Here is a 12,501-nt window from a genome sequence, read left to right on the forward strand (position 1 = left end):
CAACATCACACAGCTAGGAAGTATAGTGTGGGAGTTAAACCCAGACCCCCTGACCTCAGAGGCCGTATGCATGAGGCTGACTTCAAATATTGTTGAGGTCCAGGTGCTGACACAGAAATTAACCAGTCGATCTAAGAAAGAAATGGGAAATTTTATTCATGCCAAACTGAGGGTTATAACCTGGGAACAGCCTCTCCGAAAGCCCTGAGAACTGTTTGGCCTGTTAGAGGTCAAAGCACAGTTACGTAAGTTTTGAGCGAGGGCTGTATATTAAATGACGTATTATTGACAGTTTACACAATCCAGATCCCCTCGTACAAAGCGTGGTCATGGGTCATTGTGGCCTCTTACAAGATTAAGAAGGAAGGTTATCTCTTAAGGAGCTGTGACCCTTTATGAGATTAAGAAAGAATGTGATCTCCAAAGGAGATCGGGTTAATGCAGATGCAACACACACACACACACACACACACACACACACACACACGAGGAGGGAGGAAGCCCAGATGAGCAAAGAAAAATTTTATGTTTATGTTTCTTGTCTTACCATAAAATTTGAATTTTATTTCATCACAGGAGTATGCTGCAGGTGGCTTGCTTCTCAGGGTGTCTGAAGAGCATAGTGTTAAACCGAGAGCTAGCTCCGTGCTGGGGGAGGGGGTCCGGTGAGCCCTGCCCTTCCTGCTGGGGCCCCAGTTCCGCAGTTTCCCATGTGCCACAGTGCGGAAGAGAAGCACTGGGCATCCCTCTTGTCCAGTCATTGGCTATATCCCTACTGTAACCGAAAGTGGGGTCTGGCTGCTCGCCGCTCAAAAGCCAATAAGGAGGCCAGGCTGGTGGAAAGGAGAGTTTGCTTTACTTTGGATGCCGGCAACCCCGGGGGGTGGGGGGGAGGGTGGACACCTGTCCAAAGACTGAACTCCCCCCCCCCCACCCCGCCCCATCAATCAGGAGGCAAGAGCTTTTGTAGACCGAGGGAGGGGGCTACCTGCAGAAACAGCACAATCAGGTCGGACACTCATCTTTTTTTTTTTTTTTTTTGCGGTACGCGGGCCTCTCACTGTTGTGGCCTCTCCCATGCGGAGTACAGGCTCCGGACGCGCAGGCTCAGCGGCCATGGCTCACGGGCCCAGCCGCTCCGCGGCATGTGGGATCCTCCCGGACCAGGGCACGAACCTGCGGACACTCATCTTGAAATTAGTCATGAGGTGGTCTGATCAGTATCATCTTGATTGTTTTAAGTACAGTTAGTCTTCATTTCCAGGGTTGGTTTGTTCCCATTTCCTTGAGGCCATTTCTCAGAATTGTGGCAGCTTGTGTCATGGCTACAGCCTGGTCATCATGTAGTTCACTTCTTCCACCTAGTGGAGGTTTCAGTGTCTATAAGACAGCTCACAGGATATGGCTCAGAATATTATCTATAGCCCTTGAGGAGGAACTAAAGGTCCTTGACTTTGCTTAATGACTAAATTATTATTATTTGGTCTCCTTCGACTGTTTTCCTTTGTTTCTGCATTTTCTCATTTCTCTGATTAAATTTATTCTTTGGCTGAAGTTTTTCCACAGACAAAAGGCACGCAGAGGACATGGGGGCCAGGGAACATAGGGTCCTGCTCTGTTTCACTATGGCCCCGGGACCTGGTCTCCAGCCCCCACCATTCCCCCTGCTCAGTCTGGTGGACCACACTCACTGCTTTGGGGAACGTTGCCTTTAGCAGAGCTTCCCAAATACCTGCCAACAGAGTGAGGCCTACTTGGGGTTCTTTAGAATCCCAAGCTGGGGAGCACGTTAAACACACAGATCCCAGCCCACTGCAGAGCTGTGATCCTCAGCCTTGATCATGCATTGATACTCAGTGGACTTGATGCCTAGGTCTTCCCCCCGCCGCCGCGGAGATTCTGACTGAGTCGATCTGGGGGTCCCCCCGGGTGTTGGGATGATCCTCGTGTGCAGCTGAGATTGAGCGCCGCTGCTCCGATGGTTGAGTCCGTAAGGTTGAGGTGGCCCTAGGAATCTCTATTTTTAAGAACCTGCTTGTGTGATTTTCAGGTGCTACCGTGTTTGCAAACCTCTGATGTGGAGCTCACTTTCTTCTGATTGGCTTTGAAGAGTGTCCCAGATTCTTCTAATGGGACCATCTGCGTCACGTGTGGGAGCTGCTTCACAGCTTGTCCCGGAAACTTTGCATCAATTCTCCCATACAAGAAAGGGAGCAGGGGTCCCTGCTCAGCCTCTCCTGGCCCCGTCTCAGTTGACAGGATTTCTCTCCTTGCCAGGCACCAGCATTCTTGCCCACCCAGTCATGTTCATTTCTCAAAGGTTCTGGGCAGTGTGGTCAGCTCCTCTGAGCTGGTGGTCACCTGGAGCTCGGGACCCTTGAACTCTTGAACACCAACCAGCCGTGTTGGCAGCCCAAGGACCTTAGGAACCCTCACTTCCATCCTCTTTCCCCAGGTGTTAGTAGACTGTGTTATCATGACAGGTGAGCTGGGTGGAGGGACTGCTTCCCCCCCTCTCCTCTGGGACAGGCTGTTAAACCTCTTTCTCAGTGTTGCCTCCTGCCCTGAAGTAGCTACGTCTGCTGTCTCCCAGCCTGATAGCCTTTCCTGCGTCTGTGGCTACTGTGTGTTCTTCTGGATACTTGGTGCACATGTTGGGTGATAGGCTTGGAGTCTGGGAACCTGAGTTCTGGACTGTGTGCCCCAGGTCATATCACAGCCCCCGCCCCCCCCAATCCTCTCCCCTTCCCTCTGAGTTTTCTGGCGTCTCTCTGCTCCTCCCACCCCAATCTCTGTCCCTGCCCAAGTGCTGCACCCTCCGCCCAGAGCTGCCATCCATTGTTCTCCTTGGGAATGGATGCATCATGGGAAATCACTCTGTCTGGACCCAAGGAGGAAGGAAAGAGGGACGGGAATGGAATGGGCGGGTGATGGAAAAAGTGACTGCCAGCCGTTCCCTGGACTTGGGCCTGGAAGGCAGCTCAGTGTGGTTGCCGTGGTGACAGTCAGACAAGCACACTGCTGTTTCCCTGTCCTACGAACTGAAGAGTACTTGTTGTGCCTTTTCCTGCCTGCTCTGATAGCCTCAGGCCCACATCTGGGATGGGGTACAGACCCCCAGGTTTAACTCTCATGCCTCAGTTTCCCAGCCTGACCAAAGGAAGATAAAGAGAATGTGCTGGGTATTCCATTCGCCCCTGCAGACCTTCCAACCTTCCCCACCTGCTCTGCACCTTAGCAGGCTGACCTTGGTGCACCCCTTCTCCTGGGCTCCCTTGTCTTCTGGCTTCGGGTCAGCACCCCAGGGGGCTTCATCATCCTGGCTGGTTTCTCTCAACCCCACCTGCCCCTCTGTGATTAGCCCCTCCACCAATCTCTCCCTGATCACCCCTTTCTCTCTGTTTGCTGCTGGGGGCCTGACTACTGGAGAAGTCATCTTAACAAGGAGGAAGGAAGGAGGGCAGTCACTTAAGGACTCCTTTCTCTGCCGTGAGGCTCTGGCAGGGTGGCTATGTAGGTGGGGTAGCCTTGTAGGTGTAATCTGAGATGTACCCAGAAGGCGGCCCTGCCCAGAAATAACCAGGCTGAAATCCTGAAGTTCAAGGGTCACTCTCTGGGTTAAAAAGTTTCTCTGTAAAGATCCCACATTCCCTGGGAAGATGAGCACCTTCCCTTCATTCATTTCTCGACATGTCTTAGTTTTAGCAGGTAAGAAGCTTGACCGTAAGCTTCAAAATGCAAGGACTGTGGCTGTCTTTCTTGTGTAGACATGGGTGGCATGGGGCCTGGTGAAGAGTAGGCTTAAAATAATATCTGCTGAATAAATTCATTGCCCTTTCAATACATGTTTCTTGAGCACCTACTGTGTTCCAGGTGTTCTAGGTTCTTGGGATACATTAATGAACAAAACCAGTAAAGATCCCCCTCAAACAGAGAGACAGACGGTACATTTTATATACATACATATACATATATGTATGTGTGCGTGTGGCCAAAGCCTGCCACCCTCTCTGAGGAACCCCACTGAACCCCACAACCCCACCCAGACTTCCTCTGTCCCCACTGCTCTAAGCAGACCAATCTCTTTGTGTTTCCTTGGTATAGCTGATCTCAGAGACAGTTGACAAGGAAAACAGAGGCTCCTAACAAATGAGACAATTGTGGATCCTAGGAGTTTTTAAAGTGGATATTTTATAATAAACCCCACATTGGTGAAATTTAATGCAGTGTAACTGACTGTATTTAAAACACTCAGGTACTGGGACTTCCCTGGTGGTCCAGTGGTTAAGAATTTGCACTTCCACTGTAGCGGGTGCAGGTTCGACCCCTGGTCGGGGAACTAAGATCCTGCATGCCAAGTGGCCACACAAACAAAAAACCAAACCCAAACAAAACAAACCCCAAAAAAACCAATCCAAGATGGAGATATAGGAGACTCCTGAACTCACCTTCTCCCACAAATAGAGCAAATCTATAGTGACATGTGGAGAAATTCCACCAAAAAATCCAGAAATCAGCTGAGTGACTTCTACACATTGGATGAATGAGAAAATATTCAAATCAAAATGCATAGGAAGGGCTGAGACACACTGGCCATAAACCCCAACCTACACAATGCCATGCCGTCAGGAGGGAACTCAAATCCCAGTGTCCCCCTGAGGAGCCAAGGCTTTGGATGTAATATCTTGCACCCCAACTTTTAAGACTTCCACCTTTGGGGGATGGACTCCCAAAACACCTAGCTCTGAAAGTCAACGGGACTTGCATCCATGGGGCCCACAAGGCTATAGTAAACAAAGCAATAGTTCTTAATGAGCTACACTCCCCCCCCACCCCCAAGGCTTAGTGCAGAGGGAGAAGACAGAAATACCCATCTCCCAGTCTTTCCCTGAAGACTCCTATTTGCATATCTTAAAAACTGTTGCCTCAGCATCTGGCTTCCAATCAGTCTGCAGCCAGATCTGCAGACTGAGATCTTCCACTTTGGGACACTGACAGTTCTTAGCACACCCTCAACTACTGGGAGCCATGGAGAACAAAGAAATCAGCTTGGACAATCACAAAGTCTTGAAAGACAACCAAGAACTCAGGCTGAGCTGAATGATAAAGTTCATCTGTTACTTGAGACCAGCCTGTCAAGATTGGGAGAGAGGGCTGTTCTGTCTGTTGCACAGAAAACAACATGGAAAGTCAAGGAAAATGAAGAAGCAGAAGAATATGTTTCAAGCAAGAGAACAAGGTAAAGAAGTGGACATAAGCAATTTACTTGATAAAGTGCTCAAAATAATGGTCATAAAGATGCTCACTGAGGTCAGGAGAACAACGCATGGCCAAAGTGAGAATTTCAACAAAGAGATAGGAAAATATAAGAAAGTACCAAGCAGAAATCACAGAGCTGAAGAATTCAATTATTGAATTGAGAAATTCAATAGAGAGGATCAACAGCAGACTAGATCAAGTGGAAGAAAGGATCAGAGAACTTGAAGACATGACAGTGGATTCCATCCAATTAGAGGAGCAAAAAGAAAAAAGGATAAAAAAGAGTAAAGATAGCTTAAGGGACTTATAGGACACCATCAAGTGGACTAATATTTGCATTATAGGAGTTCCATGAGGAGAAGAGAGAGAGGAAGGTGCAGAAAGTTTATTCAAAGAAATAATGGCTGAAAACTTCCCTCACCTGTGGAAAGAAACAGATATTCAGATCTAGTGAGCCTAGAAAGTTCCATCAAGATGAATCCAAAGAGATCCACACTGAGACAGAGTATAATTGTCAAAATTAAAGACAAGGAGAGAATTTTAAAAGCAGCAAGAGGATCACTTCTCATGCTTTTGGCTAAGATCAAGTGTAAAATCAGCAAGAGGAAAAAAAAAATATTTGCTACATACAAGGGAATCCCCATAAGACTACCTGCAGATTTTTCAGCAGAAACTTTGTAGGCCAGAAGGGAATGGTTTGATATGGACATATGCAAAATGCTGAAAGAAAGAAAAAAAAAAAACCTGCCAACCAAGACTACTACCCAGCAAACTTGTGTTTCAGAACTGAAGGAGAGAAAGAGTTTTCCAGACAGGCAAAAACTGAGGCTGTTCATCACCATTAGACTGTCTTTAAAAGAAATGTTAAAGGGTGTTCTTCAACCTGAAATGAAAGGATACTAATTAGTAACAGAAAAACATATGAAAGTATAAATGTCACTGGTGTAGGTAAATATATAGTTAAATTCAAACTACCCTAATGTAATGGTGGTGGGTAAATCACTTATAAATGTAGTATAAAGGTTAAAAGACAAAAGTATTATAAATAACTATAACTACATTAATTTGTTAATGGGTACACAAGGTAAAAAAATATAAATGGTGACATCAAAAACATAAAATGTATGTGTGGGGAAAGTAAGAATCTAGAGCTTTAATATGTGTCCAAAGTTAAGTTGTTATCAGCTTAAAATAGGGTGTTATAAATATAAGCTGTTTCACATAAGCTTCATGGTAATCACAAAGCAAAAACCTATAGTAAATACACAAAAGATAAAAAGAAAGGACTCCAAAGATACTACTATAGGATATCGTCAAATCACCAAAGAAAAGAGTGAGAGAAGAAGAAAGGAACAAAGGAATTACAAAATAGCCAGGAAACAATTAACAAAATGACAATAATAAGTCCATACCTATCAATGATTACTTTAAATGTAAATGGACTAAATTCTCCAATCAAAAGATATAGAGTGGCTGAATGCCATAAAAAACAAGACCAACTATATGCTGCCTACAAGAGACTGACTTCAGCCTTAAGGACTAATATAGACTGAAAGTGAAGGTATGGAAAAAGATATTCCAGGCAAATGGAAACCAAAAGAAAGCAGGGATAGTTATACTTATATCAGACAATATAGACTTTAAGCCAAAGACTGTTACAAGAGACAAAGGGGTCAATTCAACAAGAAGATATAACATTTGTAACTATTTATGTACCCAACATGGGAGCACCTAAATAAATAAAGCAAATATCAATAGACCTGAAGGGAGAAATAGGCAGCAATATAATAATAGCAGGGAACTTCACTACCTCACTTTCAACAGTGGACAAATCATCCAGCAGGAAAATCCATAAGGAAACATTATACTTGAGCTACACATTAGACCAGATGGACCTAACAGACATTTACAAAACATTCCACTTAACAGTATCAGAATGCACATTCTTCTCAAATGCACATGGAAGAGTCTCCAGGATAGATCATATGTTAGGCCACAAAACAAGTCAATAAATTTAAGAAGATTGAAATCATATCACAGCATTGTTTCCAACCACAACGGTATGAAACTAGAAATCAATTATAAGAAGAAAACTGGAAAATTCACCAATATGTAGATATCAAACATGCTGCAGAACAACAAATGGGTTGAAGAAGAAATTGAAAGAGAAAAAAAATCTTGAGAAAAATGGAAATACAACATACCCAAACTCATGGGATGCAGCAAAAACAGTTCTAAGTGGGAAGTGTATAGTGATAAATGCCTACATTAAGAAAAAAGAAAGATCTCCTATAAACAACCTAACTTTATACCCCAAGGAACTAAGAACAAGCTAAGCCCAAAGTTAGTAGAAGAAAGGAGATTACAATGATCAGAGCAGAAATAAATGAAATAAAGACTAAATAGACAATTAAAAAGAGCAATGAGACTAAGAGCTGTTTTTTGGGAAAGATAAACAAAATAGACAAAACTTTAGTTAGACTCATCAAGAAAAAAAGAGAGAGGACTCAAAATTACAAACGGAAGAGGAGACATTACAACTGATACAAATGACCACACAAATACAAAGGATCATAAGAGACTGCTATGAACAATTATATGCCAACAAATCGGACAACCTAAAAGAAACGGATACATTACTAAAAACATACAACCTATCAAGACTGAATGATGAAGAAACAGACAATCTGAACAGACCAATTAGTACTAGTAAGGAGATTAGATCAGTAATCAGATCCTCCCAAGATGGAAAAGTCCAGGACCAAGTGGCTTCACTGGTGAATTCTACAAAACACTTAAAGAAGCATTAATAAAAATACTTCTCAAATTCTTCTAAAAAATAGAAGAGGAGAAACACTTTCAAACTCATTTTATAAGGCCAGCATTATGCTGATATTAAAACCACTATGCCACTATGGAAAATGGTATGAAGGTTCTTCAAAAAATTAAAAATAGAACTACCATATAATCCAGCAATCCCATTTCTAGGTACCTATCCAAAGGAAAGGAAAACAGGATAGCAAAGGGATATCTGCACTCCCGTGTTCATTGCAGCATTATTCACAATAGCCAAGGTATGGAAACAACCTAAGTGTCCACTGATGGATGAATGGATAAAGAAGATGTATATACAACAGAATGTTATTCAGCCACGAGAAAGATGGAAATCCTACTGTTTGTGAAAACAGGGATGGAACTTGAGAGCTTTATGCTAAGTGAAGTAAGCTAGACAGAGAAAGACAAATACTGCATGTTATTACTTATAGGTGGAATTTTAAAAAGAAAAAGAAAGTCAAACTCATAGAAACAGAATGTAGAAAAGAGGTTGCCAGGGCCTGGGTGGGGGGTGGGGAAATAGGGAGAGGTTGGTATAAGGGTACAAACTTTCAGCTATAAGATGAATAGGGTCTGAGGATCTAATGTAAAACAAGGTGACTTTAGGTGATAACAATGTATTGTATAATTGAAATTGTTAAGACAGTAGAACTTAAGTGTTCTTACCGAAAAACAAAAAACCAAAAAAACCGAAAGATAAATATGTGAGGTGATGGATGTGTTAATTAACTAGATAGGGGGAATCCTTTCATAATGTATATGTATATCAAATAACCATGATGTACTCCTTAAATATCTTGCAATTTTATATGTCGATTATACCTCATTAAGACTGAAATAAAATAAATCAGGTAGTTTATGTGTGTGTGTGTGTGTGTGTGTGTGTGTGTGTGTGTGTCAGTGTTCTTAGTTGCAAAATATAAAATTCATTCATGTTTTGGTGAGAAAAGGAATTTATTTTAGGATATTTGATTCCCAGGGAACTTCCAGTAGGACCAGAGAACCCAGCTTGCAGGCTACACAGACCCTATCTCTAACTAGATCAGCGAAGTCTTGAGTCCATCTCTGGTCATGGGCAGTGCATCTCATATGGCCAACACTGGTCCCCCAGACACTGGAACCTCCTCTCCAGCAAGTCCCAGACCCCCACGCCTCTATCTCCTTCATCACCAGGAGATGCAGCTCCCCTGGTACCTGCTTCCTCACACTCTTTCTTCACTACCCCAATTTTAAACCTCAGGTGGTTTCCTCTGGTGGGTGAAGCTTAGGTCACATGCCTGCTACCTGGCTACAAAGGAGGCTGGGAAAGCAAGTTTTCTGGCTTCTACCAGCCTCTGTCATCCGCATTCTTTAATTCTCACATCAACCTTGTGCATTAGGTATTGCACTCTCACTTCACAGATGAAGACACTGAGGCTCAGTGAGGTTAAGGGACTTGCCTAAGATCGTATAGCTAGTAAGTAGCAGATGTAGAGATAAAATCTAGAACTTTCTGATTTAAAATCCCACGCTGTTTCTGCGGTTTACTTTTCTCTATTTTTGTGTGCATGGATTTGCCCAAAATCTCCAACTACTTTCACCACTGCTGGAGTCCTGGCAACAACAGCAAGTGGGGTGGCTGCCAGGGGCTGTGGCGGCAGAGGCGGCAGGAAGCTGGGTTGTGCCTGTGTGGGCCCTTTGTAGTCAGGTATTTATAAACCTGGACCTTCTCCCTTGTAACAAATATCAGAGGTATTTCTTCTGGCTCTCAGACTTGGGAAGGGTACCTTCCCCTCTGTTCATAGGAATACTTCCAGGAGAGGCAGCTCCCCAGGGGTCAGGTGAGGCCAGGCCAGCCTTGGGGGTGAACTAAGGCTCTTGGATTGCAGGTGTCCTAGGGATTTGGGATATACCATAGGATCCCCAGCCCCCAGCCCCTTCTGAGAGATACTGTCCTGGATCGTGTGGCCCTGTCTCCTCTGGCCATGGATGGGTGGTCCAGCAGCAGCACCCACGTGAGAGCAGCCCCACCACAGGCTGGCCAGGGGTCCTTGGTGGGGCTTTGCCGTCAGGGCTGTGCCCACGTCGGCGTGCTGGGGATGGGCTGGGCCTTGTGGTAGAGCGGGGAGAAGCAGGAAGTTGCCCAGAAACAGCAGGAAAAGAGGCAGCCCGCCTGAGAGGTGGTCGGGCTCTAGAGTGCGCTGGGTCCTGGGCAATGTCCCCTTCCTGAGTTATGGGGCCCCCAGTATGGCTGTTACTGGGGGTCCCTGGAATCCTTTAGACTCTTCTTACTGTGACTTCCTCACAAGTACATTTTTAGACCTAATTGAGTGAGTGACTGTGGTGCCCAGACGGGGTGAACGAGGACAGTCCCAGATCACAGAACCTGATGTGGTCTGCCCGCCACATCCTCGAGGGCCGCAGCTGGGGGGCTGTGGCTGCCCGCACTTGGGTCCCTGGCTCCTGCTGTTCAGATTCACAGGGACGCCTCAGGGCCAGAGGCTGAAGAAGGTAAGATGTGGACTCTAGAAGCCCAGGGAGAGGGAAAGGAAGGGCCAGAGGGACCAGGGGTAGAATGGTGGGCTTCCAGTCATGACATCACCACGGAGCTTGGCCGTGGGGTGTGTTTTCAGTAGAGTGTTACTCACCACAGTCAAAGCACTAGTTTGTCTTTTAAAGCGTACATGTCTTCATTTAACCATTTCAAAATTTGGAAGGCACAGAAGGGAATCCGCTGAAAGTCTCCCTCCTTCCCGGCCGCCAGCTCCCCTCCCCCAGGCGACCACTGCACAGTTGTCGGCATCCCTCCAGACATGTTTCATGACTTCGAAGCAAGCACACGCACATCCCCCTTATTACACAAATGTGAGCACACGATTCCCGTTGTCCTGCGCCTTCTTTTCTTCATTGTGAATAACTGACTAACTTTCCCCCTGGGTGAGGGTACATTCGAGGTCATCCCTATAGCAGGGGCGTTTTCCCAAGCAACTTTCTGCCCGGCATGGTGGGTGGCAGCCCTTTCTGGCCAGGCCCTTAGGGAGGGTGTTTGCGCGAGTGTGTGTGTGTGTGTGTGTGTGTGTGTGTGAAAATAAGTGTGTATACGTGTGTGTATGTGAGTGTGTGAGAATGTGTATGTGTGTGTGAGTGTGTATGTGAATGTGTGTGTCTGCATGTGAATGTGTGTGTATGTGAGTGTGTGTGAGTGTGTGTGTGAAAATAAGTGTGTATACGTGTGTGTGTGTGTGAGTGTGTATGTGAATGTGTGTGTCTGCATGTGAATATGTGCGTGTATGTGAACGTGTGTGTATCTGAGTGTGAGTGTGTGAGTGTATGTGAGTGTGTGTATATGTGAGTGTGAGTGTGTGTATGTATGTGAGTGTGTGAGTGTATGTGTGTGTGTATGTGAGTGTGTGAGTGTATGAGTGTGTGTGTGTGTGAGTGTGAATGTGTGTATGTATGTGTGTGTATATGTGAGTGTGTGTGTGTGTGTGTGAGTGTGAGTGTGCGCGCGTGCCTCCAGGAGGACCTCGGGGGAGCCCTAGTGCAGCAGCCCCACACTGCACTGTGGTTCTAGGTTTGTTGTCTTAACCCTCCTCGGACTTGGTTTCCTTCCCACAAGTGAGGGTGACAAAAATATCCCTTGGGGCTGTCGCGAGGGTGGCATGAGAATGTGCTGGGAAACCGTCTTGTGACTCGTCATGTCCCTGAGGGGAGAGGTTATTCTCGGCTGGACAGATAGGAAGAGGTTCTCCCTTTCCTCTCGAGGGCGGGTCTGCCCTTCTCGGCTGGCCCCCTGCCCACCTCCTCATTCCCCGGACGGTGACATCATCTCCTCCGGGGAAGTAAAGGGAAGGTGGTGCCCCAGCTTCCCACTCCCACCCACCTACCCACTGACTGGCATCTGCCCCACCTCCCCTCCCTCCCACCCTCCCTTGGGCACCTGAAACCTTCCGCCTCTGCCCCCTACTCCCCAGGTCTTCCACCTTCCCCTCCTTCGGGGCTCCAGCCAGCCAGCATTCCAACATGCTCAGATTTTTCCTGTTTTAAAAAGTAAATCCTCCCCTGACTCCCACATCACCGTCAGCTGCTGTTTTTCTCCCCCACTTTGGGGTCAAACTCCTCGAAAGATGAGCTTAGGCTCAGAGTATCACCGCCTCCAGCGCCTTCACTCCTCGGCCCGTCATGTTTTCTAATCGAACGCTTATCGAGCTCTGTGTATCAGGTGCTGTTCTAGGTGCTTGGCGTGTGGTGACCCACTGAATCTTCAGACAGCCACCCAAAGAGGCAGGTACTATTACTAAGCCATTTGACAGACGAGGAGACCGAAGGGGAGAGGCTAAGTGTGGTCACACTGAGCAGAGCCCACACCCAGGGAGGGAGTGGCTTCAAAACCAGGCCGTCTACCTCCCCTGCGTGCGTGTGGCCCCA

This window comes from Tursiops truncatus, chromosome 11 (assembly GCF_011762595.2).
Source record: "Tursiops truncatus isolate mTurTru1 chromosome 11, mTurTru1.mat.Y, whole genome shotgun sequence".
Classification (NCBI taxonomy): domain Eukaryota; kingdom Metazoa; phylum Chordata; class Mammalia; order Artiodactyla; family Delphinidae; genus Tursiops; species Tursiops truncatus.